General features: G+C 61.8%; 2 non-coding genes across 2 annotated transcripts; both read left to right on the top strand.

Annotated features, from left to right (window-relative positions):
* Positions 1–11,063: 11,063 nt before the first annotated feature.
* Positions 11,064–12,878, top strand: LOC142791102 (small subunit ribosomal RNA). The gene has a single exon (XR_012890010.1). It is a non-coding gene; the product is annotated as a small subunit ribosomal RNA (ribosomal RNA).
* A 1,719-nt stretch (positions 12,879–14,597) lies between these two features.
* Positions 14,598–14,750, top strand: LOC142791064 (5.8S ribosomal RNA). Its single transcript, XR_012889981.1, has one exon. It is a non-coding gene; the product is annotated as a 5.8S ribosomal RNA (ribosomal RNA).
* The last annotated feature ends 250 nt before the right edge of the window (positions 14,751–15,000 follow it).

Below are 15,000 nucleotides of genomic sequence, written 5' to 3'. Positions count from 1 at the left end.
GGGCTCGAAACAAACCCTAAACCGCGCCAAGTACGGAGGGAACAGCGCGGCTAAGGGCTCGAAACAAACCCTAAACCGCGCCAAGTACGGAAGGAACGGCGCGGAGAGGGCTCGAGACAAAGCTCGACCCTAAACCGCGCCAAGTACGGAGGGAACAGCGCGGCTAAGGGCTCGAAACAAACCCTGAACCGCGCCAAGTACGAAAGGAACGGCGCGCAGTAGGGGTTTAAAACAAAGCTGGTCCCAAAATCGCGCCAAGTACGAAAGGAACAGCGCGGTCGAGACTCGGAAGAAAAAGCTTTCAAAGTGTCGTAGCACGATGCACACTGCTGTTCGTGTGGAACAAACGTGACTACCGTGCTGTACGGTGGAGTTCTGTGCGCAAAAGCGGCGCGTGTGTTTCTAAGCACCACAGCGTTGTGTCAAAAAAGAGGTGCCTGAGAGAAACGCATGCGACTGCCGTGCTTTGCGGCATAGCACCGTGCGCAAAAACGGTGCGCATGCAAGAGGTGTCAGAGCTAGCGAACTTGTGCCACGAGCAACAGGTCACTAAAAGCCTATAGATGACGGTGTTGGAGGAAAAGAAAAATATCGAGAAAGCACTGCGGTGTGCCGTGCGTAGGGACGGGCGCGCGTGCCACATGCCGCCGAAATATGGGTGTCGGAGAAAACAGAGTGCCGCGCGTAACGAGGGGCGCGCGTGTTACAGAGAGATATGCCCAAACGCATGAAAGTGTACGCAGGTGTCCTAAGGCAGTTTTTTTTTTTTTCCTCATTTTGATGTCGCCCCGGCTGACGCGGTTTTCGTTTTTCCGTGCCGCCCCGGCTGACGCGGTTTTCGTTTTTCCGTGCCGCCCCGGCTGACGCAGTTTTTGCGCCGCCCCGGCTGACGCGGTTTTCGCGCCGCCCCGGCTGACGCGGTTTTCGCGCCGCCCCGGCTGACGCGGTTTTTGCGTCGCCCCGGCTGACGCGGTTCGGACTTTGCACTTTTTGGCTCACCCCGGCTGGCGGCCCACTCACTCGATCGCCAGGTCTGTTTGCCCCGGTGGTTCCACCGCCAGGCTTAAGCGCGAACTTTTTTTGTTTGTTTTCTTTTGATTAAGCGCAAGCTTTTTTCTTTGTTTTCTTTTGATTAAGCGCGGGCTTTTTTCTTTGTTTTTTTTTTGATTTCGCCCCGGCAGACGCGGTTTTTGCGCCGCCCCGGCTGACGCGGTTTTTGCCGCCCCGGCTGACGCAGTTCGGACTTAGCACTTTTCGGCTGTGCCTGGCTGGCGGCCCACTCACTCGATCGCCATGTCTGTTTGCCACAGTTTTCTGGTGGTGCCGCACCCGGGCTCGCCCCGGCTGACGCAGTTTTCGCGCCGCCCCGGCTGACGCGGTTTCGTGCCGCCCCGGCAGACGCGGTTTTCGCGCCGCCCCGGCTGACGCGGTTTCGTGCCGCCCCGGCAGACGCAGTTCGGACTTAGCACTTTTCGGCTGTGCCTGGCTGGCGGCCCACTCACTCAATCGCCATGTCTGTTTGCCACAGTTTTCCCGGTGGTGCCGCACCCGGGCTCGCCCCGGCTGACGCAGTTTTCGCGCCGCCCCGGCTGACGCGGTTTCGTGCCGCCCCGGCAGACGCGGTTTTCGCGCCGCCCCGGCTGACGCGGTTTCGTGCCGCCCCGGCAGACGCAGTTCGGACTTAGCACTTTTCGGCTGTGCCTGGCTGGCGGCCCACTCACTCGATCGCCATGTCTGTTTGCCACAGTTTTCCCGGTGGTGCCGCACCCGGGCTCGCCCCGGCAGACGCGTTTTTTTTTTCTTTCGCCCCGGCTGACGCAGTTTTCGCGCCGCCCCGGCTGACGCGGTTTCGTGCCGCCCCGGCAGACGCGGTTTTTTGCGCCGCCCCGGCTGACGCGGTTTTTGCCGCCCCGGCTGACGCAGTTCGGACTTAGCACTTTTCGGCTGTGCCTGGCTGGCGGCCCACTCACTCGATCGCCATGTCTGTTTGCCACAGTTTTCCCGGTGGTGCCGCACCCGGGCTCGCCCCGGCTGACGCAGTTTTCGCGCCGCCCCGGCTGACGCGGTTTCGTGCCGCCCCGGCAGACGCGGTTTTCGCGCCGCCCCGGCTGACGCAGTTCGGACTTAGCACTTTTTGGGCTGAGCCTGGCTGGCGGCCCACTCACTCGATCGCCATGTCTGTTTGCCACAGTCTTCCCGGTGGTGCCGCACCCGGGCTCGCCCCGGCAGACGCGTTTTTTTTTCTTTCGCCCCGGCAGACGTGGTTCCCCCCCCCCCTTTTCGCTCGCCCCGGCTGACGAGGTTTTCGCGCCGCCCCGGCTGACGCAGTTTTCGCGCCGCCCCGGCTGACGCGGTTTTCGCGCCGCCCCGGCTGACGCGGTTTTTGCGTCGCCCCGGCTGACACGGTTCGGACTTTGCACTTTTCGGCTGTGCCTGGCTGGCGGCCCACTCACTCGATCGCCATGTCTGTTTGCCACAGTTTTCCCGGTGGTGCCGCACCCGGGCTCGCCCCGGCTGACGCAGTTTTCGCGCCGCCCCGGCTGACGCGGTTTCGTGCCGCCCCGGCAGACGCGGTTTTCGCGCCGCCCCGGCTGACGCGGTTTCGTGCCGCCCCGGCAGACGCAGTTCGGACTTAGCACTTTTCGGCTGTGCCTGGCTGGCGGCCCACTCACTCAATCGCCATGTCTGTTTGCCACAGTTTTCCCGGTGGTGCCGCACCCGGGCTCGCCCCGGCTGACGCAGTTTTCGCGCCGCCCCGGCTGACGCGGTTTCGTGCCGCCCCGGCAGACGCGGTTTTCGCGCCGCCCCGGCTGACGCGGTTTCGTGCCGCCCCGGCAGACGCAGTTCGGACTTAGCACTTTTCGGCTGTGCCTGGCTGGCGGCCCACTCACTCGATCGCCATGTCTGTTTGCCACAGTTTTCCCGGTGGTGCCGCACCCGGGCTCGCCCCGGCAGACGCGTTTTTTTTTTCTTTCGCCCCGGCTGACGCAGTTTTCGCGCCGCCCCGGCTGACGCGGTTTCGTGCCGCCCCGGCAGACGCGGTTTTTTGCGCCGCCCCGGCTGACGCGGTTTTTGCCGCCCCGGCTGACGCAGTTCGGACTTAGCACTTTTCGGCTGTGCCTGGCTGGCGGCCCACTCACTCGATCGCCATGTCTGTTTGCCACAGTTTTCCCGGTGGTGCCGCACCCGGGCTCGCCCCGGCTGACGCAGTTTTCGCGCCGCCCCGGCTGACGCGGTTTCGTGCCGCCCCGGCAGACGCGGTTTTCGCGCCGCCCCGGCTGACGCAGTTCGGACTTAGCACTTTTTGGGCTGAGCCTGGCTGGCGGCCCACTCACTCGATCGCCATGTCTGTTTGCCACAGTCTTCCCGGTGGTGCCGCACCCGGGCTCGCCCCGGCAGACGCGTTTTTTTTTCTTTCGCCCCGGCAGACGTGGTTCCCCCCCCCCCCCTTTTCGCTCGCCCCGGCTGACGAGGTTTTCGCGCCGCCCCGGCTGACGCAGTTTTCGCGCCGCCCCGGCTGACGCGGTTTTCGCGCCGCCCCGGCTGACGCGGTTTTTGCGTCGCCCCGGCTGACACGGTTCGGACTTTGCACTTTTCGGCTGTGCCTGGCTGGCGGCCCACTCACTCGATCGCCATGTCTGTTTGCCACAGTTTTCCCGGTGGTGCCGCACCCGGGCTCGCCCGGGCTGACGCAGTTTTCGCGCCGCCCCGGCTGACGCGGTTTCGTGCCGCCCCGGCAGACGCGGTTTTCGCGCCGCCCCGGCTGACGCGGTTTCGTGCCGCCCCGGCAGACGCAGTTCGGACTTAGCACTTTTCGGCTGTGCCTGGCTGGCGGCCCACTCACTCAATCGCCATGTCTGTTTGCCACAGTTTTCCCGGTGGTGCCGCACCCGGGCTCGCCCCGGCTGACGCAGTTTTCGCGCCGCCCCGGCTGACGCGGTTTCGTGCCGCCCCGGCAGACGCGGTTTTCGCGCCGCCCCGGCTGACGCGGTTTCGTGCCGCCCCGGCAGACGCAGTTCGGACTTAGCACTTTTCGGCTGTGCCTGGCTGGCGGCCCACTCACTCGATCGCCATGTCTGTTTGCCACAGTTTTCCCGGTGGTGCCGCACCCGGGCTCGCCCCGGCAGACGCGTTTTTTTTTTCTTTCGCCCCGGCTGACGCAGTTTTCGCGCCGCCCCGGCTGACGCGGTTTCGTGCCGCCCCGGCAGACGCGGTTTTTTGCGCCGCCCCGGCTGACGCGGTTTTTGCCGCCCCGGCTGACGCAGTTCGGACTTAGCACTTTTCGGCTGTGCCTGGCTGGCGGCCCACTCACTCGATCGCCATGTCTGTTTGCCACAGTTTTCCCGGTGGTGCCGCACCCGGGCTCGCCCCGGCTGACGCAGTTTTCGCGCCGCCCCGGCTGACGCGGTTTCGTGCCGCCCCGGCAGACGCGGTTTTCGCGCCGCCCCGGCTGACGCAGTTCGGACTTAGCACTTTTTGGGCTGAGCCTGGCTGGCGGCCCACTCACTCGATCGCCATGTCTGTTTGCCACAGTCTTCCCGGTGGTGCCGCACCCGGGCTCGCCCCGGCAGACGCGTTTTTTTTTCTTTCGCCCCGGCAGACGTGGTTCCCCCCCCCCCTTTTCGCTCGCCCCGGCTGACGAGGTTTTCGCGCCGCCCCGGCTGACGCAGTTTTCGCGCCGCCCCGGCTGACGCGGTTTCGTGCCGCCCCGGCTGACGCGGTTTTCGCGCCGCCCCGGCTGACGCGGTTTTTGCGTCGCCCCGGCTGACACGGTTCGGACTTTGCACTTTTCGGCTGTGCCTGGCTGGCGGCCCACTCACTCGATCGCCATGTCTGTTTGCCACAGTTTTCCCGGTGGTGCCGCACCCGGGCTCGCCCCGGCTGACGCAGTTTTCGCGCCGCCCCGGCTGACGCGGTTTCGTGCCGCCCCGGCAGACGCGGTTTTCGCGCCGCCCCGGCTGACGCGGTTTCGTGCCGCCCCGGCAGACGCAGTTCGGAGTTAGCACTTTTCGGCTGTGCCTGGCTGGCGGCCCACTCACTCAATCGCCATGTCTGTTTGCCACAGTTTTCCCGGTGGTGCCGCACCCGGGCTCGCCCCGGCTGACGCAGTTTTCGCGCCGCCCCGGCTGACGCGGTTTCGTGCCGCCCCGGCAGACGCGGTTTTCGCGCCGCCCCGGCTGACGCGGTTTCGTGCCGCCCCGGCAGACGCAGTTCGGACTTAGCACTTTTCGGCTGTGCCTGGCTGGCGGCCCACTCACTCGATCGCCATGTCTGTTTGCCACAGTTTTCCCGGTGGTGCCGCACCCGGGCTCGCCCCGGCAGACGCGTTTTTTTTTTCTTTCGCCCCGGCTGACGCAGTTTTCGCGCCGCCCCGGCTGACGCGGTTTCGTGCCGCCCCGGCAGACGCGGTTTTTTGCGCCGCCCCGGCTGACGCGGTTTTTGCCGCCCCGGCTGACGCAGTTCGGACTTAGCACTTTTCGGCTGTGCCTGGCTGGCGGCCCACTCACTCGATCGCCATGTCTGTTTGCCACAGTTTTTCCGGTGGTGCCGCACCCGGGTTCGCCCCGGCTGACGCAGTTTTCGCGCCGCCCCGGCTGACGCGGTTTCGTGCCGCCCCGGCAGACGCGGTTTTCGCGCCGCCCCGGCTGACGCAGTTCGGACTTAGCACTTTTTGGGCTGAGCCTGGCTGGCGGCCCACTCACTCGATCGCCATGTCTGTTTGCCACAGTCTTCCCGGTGGTGCCGCACCCGGGCTCGCCCCGGCAGACGCGTTTTTTTTTCTTTCGCCCCGGCAGACGTGGTTCCCCCCCCCCCCCTTTTCGCTCGCCCCGGCTGACGAGGTTTTCGCGCCGCCCCGGCTGACGCAGTTTTCGCGCCGCCCCGGCTGACGCGGTTTCGTGCCGCCCCGGCTGACGCGGTTTTCGCGCCGCCCCGGCTGACGCGGTTTTTGCGTCGCCCCGGCTGACACGGTTCGGACTTTGCACTTTTCGGCTGTGCCTGGCTGGCGGCCCACTCACTCGATCGCCATGTCTGTTTGCCACAGTTTTCCCGGTGGTGCCGCACCCGGGCTTGCCCCGGCAGACGCGTTTTTTTTTTTCTTTCGCCCCGGCTGACGCAGTTTTCGCCCCGCCCCGGCTGACGCGGTTTCGTGCCGCCCCGGCAGACGCGGTTTTTTGCGCCGCCCCGGCTGACGCGGTTTTTGCCGCCCCGGCTGACGCAGTTCGGACTTTGCACTTTTTGGCTGAGCCTGGCTGGCGGCCCACTCACTCGATCGCCATGTCTGTTTGCCACAGTTTTCCCGGTGGTGCCGCACCCGGGCTCGCCCCGGCAGACGCGTTTTTTTTTTTCCTTCGCCCCGGCAGACGTGGTTCCCCCCCCCCCTCCGTCTTTCTTTTTGTTTTTTTTTTTCGCCGCGGCTGAAGTGGATTTTTCGGTGCCTCGACGCCCCGGTAGTCGCGGTTTTTCCGTTTCCGCACGGCCCCGGCTGACGCTGCTCGGTCACAGTCGCCTTTTGTGAGGATTGCAGACTTCTTGAGCGCGGGTGTTTTTTTTTGTTGTTGTTGTTGTTTTATTACGCATTCGCTCCAGCAGACGCTGTTTAGACTTTTTGTTTCCTCTTTTATCCTGCGACGAGGTGACGAGGTTTATTCGGTGCCCCGCCGCCCCGGCTGAAGTGATTTTTCCTGTCCCGTGCCGCCCCGGCTGACGCGGTTGGGACTTCGCGTTTGTTCGGCCGCCACGGGTTTTGGCGCACTCGCTCGGTTGCTTGTTGTTGCCACTTGTTGCGAACCCAGGTTTCTTGAGCGAGCGCGGGCGTTTTTTCTTCCTTTCTTTCTTTGTTCTATGTGTTAGCGAATCGGCCTTTAATATCACACGAGGACTCACAACCAACAATTTTCAGTTTGAAGTGTAAAAAATCTGCAGGTGTTGACGTAACTGACTTGCCCCGTACCCTTGAGTACATCCATGAAGTTCTCGTAGTACTACTAAATCGCATTATTCCAAGTGGAGAAATTCCCATAAACTTGCAAACCTCTACACGAAAATCGGTGCGCGTGATAAAGTTGAAAATTATCGTCCGATATCAAATGTGCCTTCTATAACACAAATTCTAGGAAAAAAAAAAAAACACTTGTTCGCCGTTTTCTGCGCCGTGACTGGCAGCACTCCGGCGAAGCGAAACGGGGTCGATTCGAGCACGATATCGGCGTCTTTCGACGTGCTCGCCGGCGACCGTCGCACGAGTACGTCGCACGAGCGCGTCTGCCGGGGCGCCGTTTGCGAAGCCGACGCAAAAGTGGGAACCGCCGCTCGGATGATCGCCGCTTTCGGCAGAGTGAGTGTTGGCACTCCGGGGAAGCGAAACAGCGTGAATGCGCCCACGAAATCGGCGTATTTTGAAGTGCCCGCCGGCGACCGTCGCACGAGTACGGTAAACCGCGTCAGCCGGGGCGTAGTTCGGGACGCCGACGAAAAAGTGGGAAGCGCAACTCGGATCTTCGCCGTTTTTGCAGGAGTGAGTGGCGGCCCTCCTGCGAGACCAAGAAGCATCGATTCGTGCACGAATTCGGCGCCTTTCGACGTGATCGCCGGCGACCGTCGCTCGAGTAGGGCAAACCGCGTCTGCCGGGGCGGGCTTCGGGACGCCGATGCGAAAGTGGGAAACGCTGCTCGGATGTTCGCCGTTTTTGGCCGAGTGAGTGCTGGCACTCGGGCGAAGCCAAACGGGGCCGATTACGGCACGATATCGGCGTCTTTCGACGTGCCCGGCGGCGACCGTCGCACGAGTACGGTAAACCGCGTCAGCCCGGGCGGAGTTCGGGACGCCGATGCGAAAGTGGAGAACGCCGCTCGGATCTTCGCCGTTTTTGGAGGAGTGAGTGGCGGCACTCCGGAGAAGCCAAGGAGCGCCAATTAGCGCACGATATCGGCGTCTTTCGACGCGCTCGCCGGCGACCGTCGCACGAGTAGGGCAAACCGCGTCTGCCGGGGCGGGGTTTACGACGCCGACGCAAAAGTGGGAACCGCCGCTCGGATGTTGGCCGTTTTTGGCAGAGTGAGTGCTGGCACACCGGCGACGCGAAAGAGCGCGAAAGCGCCCACGAAAGTGGCGTATTTGGACGTGCTTGACGGCGACCGCTGCAGGAGTACGAAAAACCACGTCAGCCGGGGCGAGCGACCCACGGCGGTCTGGGTGCTTATCGCTGCTATTATAGGGGCACCCCGGCAGACGCAGAAAAAAAAAATTTTTTTTCGACCTTCTTTTTTGCTGGTCGAGCTCGGGTAACTCAGGTCGCAATGGGAGCCGCGCACGAAAGCGGCGTCGCGAGACGCGTTCGCGGTCGCTAGTCGCACGAGCTCGGCAACCGCGTCAGCCGGCGCGGAGTTCGGGATGCCGACGGCTAAGTGGGTACCGCTGCTCGGATGTTCGCCGTTTTTGGCCGAGTGAGTGCTGGCACTCCGGCGAAGCGAAACGGGGCCGATTCGGGCACGATATCGGCGTATTTCGACGTGCTCGCCGGCGACCGTCGCACGAGTACGGCAAAGCGCGTCTGCCGGGGCGAGGTTTGCGATGCCGACGAAAAAGTGGGAAGCGCCGCTCGGATCTTCGCCGTTTTTGCAGGAGTGAGTGGCGGCCCTCCTGCGAGACCAAGAAGCATCGACTCGCGCACGATATCGGTGTCTTTCGACGTGCCCGCCGGCCACCGCCGCACGAGTACGGCAAACCGCGTATGCCGGGGCGGGGTTGGCGACGCCGACGCAAAAGTGGGAACCGCCACTAGGATGTTCGCCGTTTTTGGCAGAGTGAGTGCTGGCACTCCGGCGAAGCGAAAGAGCGCGAATGCGCCCACGAAAGTGGCGTGTTTGGACGTGCTTGACGACGACCACCGCAGGAAAACGAAAAACCACGTCAGCCGGGGCGAGCGACCCATGGCGGTCTGGGTGCTTATCGCTGCTATTATAGGGGCACCCCGGCAGACGCAAAAAAAAAAAATTTTTTTTCGACATTCTTTTTTGCTCGTCGACCTCGGGTGACCCAGGTCGCAGTGGGAGCCGCGCACGAAAGCGGCGTCGCGAGACGGCTTCGCGGTCGCTAGTCGCACGAGCTCGGCAACCGCGTCTGCCGGGGCGGAGTTCGGGACGCCGACGGCTAAGTGGGAACCGCCGCTCGGATGTTCGCCGTTTGTGGCCGAGTGAGTGCTGGCACTCCGGCGAAGCCAAACGGGGCCGATTCCGGCACGATATCGGCGTCTTTCTACGTGCTCGCCGGCGACCGTCGCACGAGTACGGCAAAGTGCGTCTGCCGGGGCGGGGTTTGCGACGCGTACGCAATAGTGAGAACCGTCGCTCGGATGTTCGTCGTCTTTCGCCGAGCCAGTGCTGGCACTCCGGCGAAGCCGAACGGAGCCGATTCGGGCACGATATCGGCGTCTTTCCACGTGCTCGCCGGCGACCGTCGCACGAGTACGGTAAACCGCGTCAGCCGGGGCGGAGTTCGGGACGCCGATGCGAAAGTGGGAAGCGCCGCTCGGATCTTCGCCGTTTTTGGAGGAGTCAGTGGCGGCACTCCGGTGAAGCCAAGGTGCGCCAATTCGCGCACGATATCGGCGTCTTTCGACGTGCCCGCCGGCCACCGTCGCACGAGTACGGCAAACCTCGTCTGCCGGGGCGGGGTTTGCGACGCCGACGCAAAAGTGGGAACCGCCGCTCGGATGTTCGCCGTTTTTGGCAGAGTGAGTGCTGGCACTCCGGCGAAGCGAAAGAGCGTGAATGCGCCCACGAAAGTAGCGTATTTGGACGTGCTTGACGGCGACCGCCGCAGGAGTACGAAAAACCACGTCAGCCGGGGCGAGCGACCCACGGCGGTCTGGGTGCTTATCGCTGCTATTATAGGGGCACCCCGGCAGACGCAGAAAGAAAAAAAAAATGGGGACATGGCGTGCGTCACCGTGCGGCTTCGCAGCGTTGCCGAAGTCGCCGAGCCCTTCGACTGAGCCGAACGGCGGACAGGGAACGTTGGTCGGCCGTTCTAACCTGTCGGTGCCACGCCGAGACGTCGTTAAGGAAAACCGCGTCGTGGGCCTCTACGACGCCGTCGAGTCGTTGTACGTTTGGTGTCCAGCGTGTCGGCGGCGAGTAGCGGACACGTCGTTCACGACTTCGGTCTTTCGCAGTCGACGCGAACTTGCGGAGAGTCGTGGTGCCTCACGTTTTCGGCAGAAACCGCGGCGGAATTTTCCCGTGCGTGCGCGCACGACCTCGGTGCTGTGCCGTCAGCGTAGTGTTGCACAAACTCGTGGCCTACCCAAGGTGCGGTACGTTTGCGGCCGTATCCTCGGTGGGAATTTCGTGAGTAGGGTCGCAAATTCTACGACCTCGGCGGGTTTGAGAGCGACGTAGACTTGTGGCACGCTCAACGTGCCACACGTTTCGGGGCACACCCGCGGTGAAATTTTCTCGAGTACGCTCGTATTAGTGCCCAAGGAGGTCTGGGTACTTATCGCTGCTATTATGTGGGGGTTCTCGTGAGCGGCGTACGCGAAAGCGACCGGGTGTCTGATATGCGGCGGGCTTCGGCCTCGTCAAGCGTGTCCTCGGGTCTGCTCCAGGGGAATCCACGGCAGTCGTCTGCAGCCTCATCCGCTTGATGCGTTAGGGGCTGGTTGTCGGACGGTGCCGTTTTACCACGATATCGAGGTGTGTTCCGTGTCGTCCTCGGGCGATTCAGATGCGAAAGCGCCGAAGACGCGGGCGTGACCCGTCGTCTGGCGGCTTTGCAGTCTCGGCTCCGTTGCTAGTTCCGGCCGGTCCACCGACAGTGCAGCGGGCTTGGGCAACCCGCACGGCGCGACCGAGTCGATGCAACGAAAAAGAGCGAGCATGAACGTGCTTCTTGCCGCACGGCTCCCACTCGTCTTTCGGGAAGGTTGTGCCGTAGCGAGCTCGAACGCCGTCATCTCGGAGTGCAAAATAAGCGTGTTGGGGCGCCTGAAGGTGGCCTCCGCCGCACACAGACTGCGTCCGGCCCGCCGAAGGCGAGGACGGACGCGCAGTCGAACGATTACCTGGTTGATCCTGCCAGTAATCATATGCTTGTCTCAAAGATTAAGCCATGCATGTCTAAGTACATGCCGAAATAAGGCGAAACCGCGAATGGCTCATTAAATCAGTTATGGTTCCTTAGATCGTTTCTTCCTACTTGGATAACTGTGGCAATTCTAGAGCTAATACATGCAGTGAGCCTGGAGCCCTTTGGGTAACGGGTGCTTTTATTAGACCAAGATCGATCGGGTTTCGGCCCGTATTGTGTGGTGACTCTGGATAACTTTGTGCTGATCGCATGGCCACGAGCCGGCGACGTTTCTTTCAAGTGTCTGCCTTATCAACTTTCGATGGTAGGTTACTTGCTTACCATGGTTGTTACGGGTAACGGAGAATCAGGGTTCGATTCCGGAGAGGGAGCCTGAGAAACGGCTACCACATCCAAGGAAGGCAGCAGGCGCGCAAATTACCCACTCCCGGCACGGGGAGGTAGTGACGAAAAATAACAATACGGGACTCTTTTGAGGCCCCGTAATTGAAATGAGTACACTCTAAATCCTTTAACGAGGATCAATTGGAGGGCAAGTCTGGTGCCAGCAGCCGCGGTAATTCCAGCTCCAATAGCGTATACTAAAGCTGCTGCGGTTAAAAAGCTCGTAGTTGGATCTCAGTTCCAGACGAGTAGTGCATCTACCCGATGCGACGGCTCGGACTGAACATCATGCCGGTTCTTTCTTGGTGCACTTCATTGTGTGCCTCGAGATGGCCGGTGCTTTTACTTTGAAAAAATTAGAGTGCTCAACGCAGGCGAGTCGCCTGAATAAACTTGCATGGAATAATAGAACAAGACCTCGTTTCTGTTCTGTTGGTTTTTGGAATACGAGGTAATGATTAAGAGGGACGGACGGGGGCATTCGTATTGCGGCGCTAGAGGTGAAATTCTTGGACCGTCGCAAGACGAACTACTGCGAAAGCATTTGCCAAGAATGTTTTCATTGATCAAGAACGAAAGTCAGAGGTTCGAAGGCGATCAGATACCGCCCTAGTTCTGACCATAAACGATGCCAACCAGCGATCCGCCTGAGTTACTCAAATGACTCGGCGGGCAGCTTCCGGGAAACCAAAGTATTTGGGTTCCGGGGGAAGTATGGTTGCAAAGCTGAAACTTAAAGGAATTGACGGAAGGGCACCACCAGGAGTGGAGCCTGCGGCTTAATTTGACTCAACACGGGAAAACTTACCCGGCCCGGACACTGGGAGGATTGACAGATTGAGAGCTCTTTCTTGATTCGGTGGATGGTGGTGCATGGCCGTTCTTAGTTGGTGGAGCGATTTGTCTGGTTAATTCCGATAACGAACGAGACTCTAGCCTATTAAATAGGTGCGGGGTTCCCAGCACCTTACAACCTTCTTAGAGGGACAAGCGGCTCCTAGCCGCACGAAACAGAGCAATAACAGGTCTGTGATGCCCTTAGATGTCCGGGGCCGCACGCGCGCTACACTGAAGGAAGCAGCGTGTCTTTATCCCTGTCTGAAAAGACTGGGTAACCCGTGGAACTTCTTTCGTGATTGGGATAGGGGCTTGCAATTGTTCCCCTTGAACGAGGAATTCCCAGTAAGCGCGAGTCATAAGCTCGCGTTGATTACGTCCCTGCCCTTTGTACACACCGCCCGTCGCTACTACCGATTGAATGATTTAGTGAGGTCTTCGGACCGATGTCCGGCGCGGCCTTTCGGTTGCGCCGGTCTGTTGGAAAGATGACCAAACTTGATCATTTAGAGGAAGTAAAAGTCGTAACAAGGTTTCCGTAGGTGAACCTGCGGAAGGATCATTAACGGATTGTGAAGGGTGAGCGCCTCAGCTGCGTCTGCGCCCGACACTTTCTGCCGCTGACCCCGTTTGGACGCGGGGTCGGCTTTTCCCCACGGGGCTGCCTGAATGTGGAGCGGCACCCCGTGACAAATTGTTGCGCCCAGCGGACGCCAACACCGCGACCTTGGACGGTCGGCCAGGTGGCGGACGCGGGTACAAACGGCGCAACGCACTCATAGGTCGGCTTTCGACCCGCCACAGCACCGTGGCTCGAAGCGCTCGAAATGCGCGACCCGACCGCTGCGGGACCGCCTAGTACTGTAAACAGGAGCGGCGGAGCGCGAACGGCGAGTCGTGGTTACGTCGGTAGAAGGCGAGGCTGCGCGTTCCCGAAACGCCAGCCGAGTGCCCTCCCGACCGTTCGAGCGTGCAAGAACGAGACCCGACAATCGCGCGGCGACTGCCAAGTACGAGAGGAACGGCACAAGCGTCGGCGGTCGGTCAAGGAACTGGCGATGTGACGGGTCCGCTGTGCACCAGTGCATACCGTCCCGCCGTCCGCGGCAAGCGCCTCCGCGTCCTCGGGTGACGGAGGCTGCCGGTCGGTTCTTGCAGGCGAGGGATCTCGCTGGCACCGGTTCGCGTTGACGCGCGGCCGGTCATGGCACGGCGATGCGACGGCCGAGGTGCGCAGTACTCGATGGAGGAACCGCACGCTCCGATGACCGTCCCGCCCTCCGCGGCGTATGCGTACCGACCGTAATGGTTGCAGCAGCGCCGGCCGGCTTTTGAATTTGCCACACGAAACACGGTGCGAGATCGCGGTTAGGGGAGCGTCGACGTTGCCAGGCGTTTTGCTTGCTGCCGAGGGAAAGGCGGCACGGCCACGTCGCGCTCGTCGCGATTAGCGGGTCTGCGCGCTTTGGGAAGGTGCCGCAACGACTTGCCGAAAGAGGAAGCACGGAAGAACGAGGGACTTGGACGTCCCGACAATTGAACGCACTTGCGGCCAGGCCCTTGCTGGCTTCGTTCTTCCGCCTCGAGTAGGCTCGTACGCGGCTCCGGCGCCGAAAGTGGTCCTTGGCACCGACTTCGGTGGACGTGGGAAGTGCCGCGCAAGTACGGCGCGCCTGGCTCCACCTGTTGGCTAAAGTAGGCAGCCGGATCGGCATTTTGGTGTGCGGTGGCAAACCGTGGATGCGAAAAAAGCTTGTGCGATTTCGTGGAACAAAAAGCGGGGGTCCCCCTTTTTATGCGGAGGAGACCGACCCGCCTGCCGTGGTGAACCGCGACGCCACGGTAAAAACGGGAGAGGCTTGTCGATGGGACCGTGCATCCCGCGCTCCACGGAGGCCGGGAGGCGGCCGCCCGAGGAAATGTGTAGCCGTCGAGGCCCGCATCTGCGTGCACTCTTATCCAAATGGGTGTACCGCAGGCATTTTCTGGTTAGGCGGGCCAATGAGAGCGAGCACACAACGATACCTACGGGTCCGGCTTGGAGAACCGGCTTCGACGCCTCCCGAGTATTTATAGAGGGGTGGACCACGAAAGCACTCGCAAGTAGCGAAAGCGAAACGCCGTCCGAAACACACCGTTTGCTCGATTTGCGGCAGCCGAAAAAGGCGCGGCAGAGTTTTGGAGTCCAAGCGTGCGCTGAAAAGCGCCCTTCTTGGCCACTGTTTGGCCGAGTGCCAGAAACGTTTGGTTTTGACTGTACGGAATTGAACAAACACTTTTTCACGACTCTAAGCGGTGGATCACTCGGTTCTCGGGTCGATGAAGAACGCAGCCAGCTGCGAGACTTGGTGTGAATTGCAGGACACACTGAGCACTGATTCTTTGAACGCACATTGCGGCCTTGGGTCTTCCCTTGGCTTCGTCTGTCTGAGGGTCGGATCACATATCAAGAGAGCCTTCGGCGCACAAGGGAACGTGAGCCGTCGACTCGTTTTGACCGCGTCGGCAACACGGACAGCACGCTGAACACCTCACAGCGAGCGCCAACAGCGGCCACTCAAGGGCGAGACGGTGGCGACCGTCGTGCCAGAGCCCAACCGAAACGGGGGCGACCGACTGCATTGAGGATGTGGCACCTCGTTGAGACCGCCACAGGACTTCGAGTCGGAAGGAAGCCTGCAGGGAAA

The sequence above is a fragment of the Rhipicephalus microplus genome, unplaced genomic scaffold (assembly GCF_043290135.1).
Source record: "Rhipicephalus microplus isolate Deutch F79 unplaced genomic scaffold, USDA_Rmic scaffold_137, whole genome shotgun sequence".
In the NCBI taxonomy this organism is placed as follows: Eukaryota; Metazoa; Arthropoda; class Arachnida; order Ixodida; family Ixodidae; genus Rhipicephalus; species Rhipicephalus microplus.
This window is presented reverse-complemented; position numbering and strand designations above follow the sequence as displayed.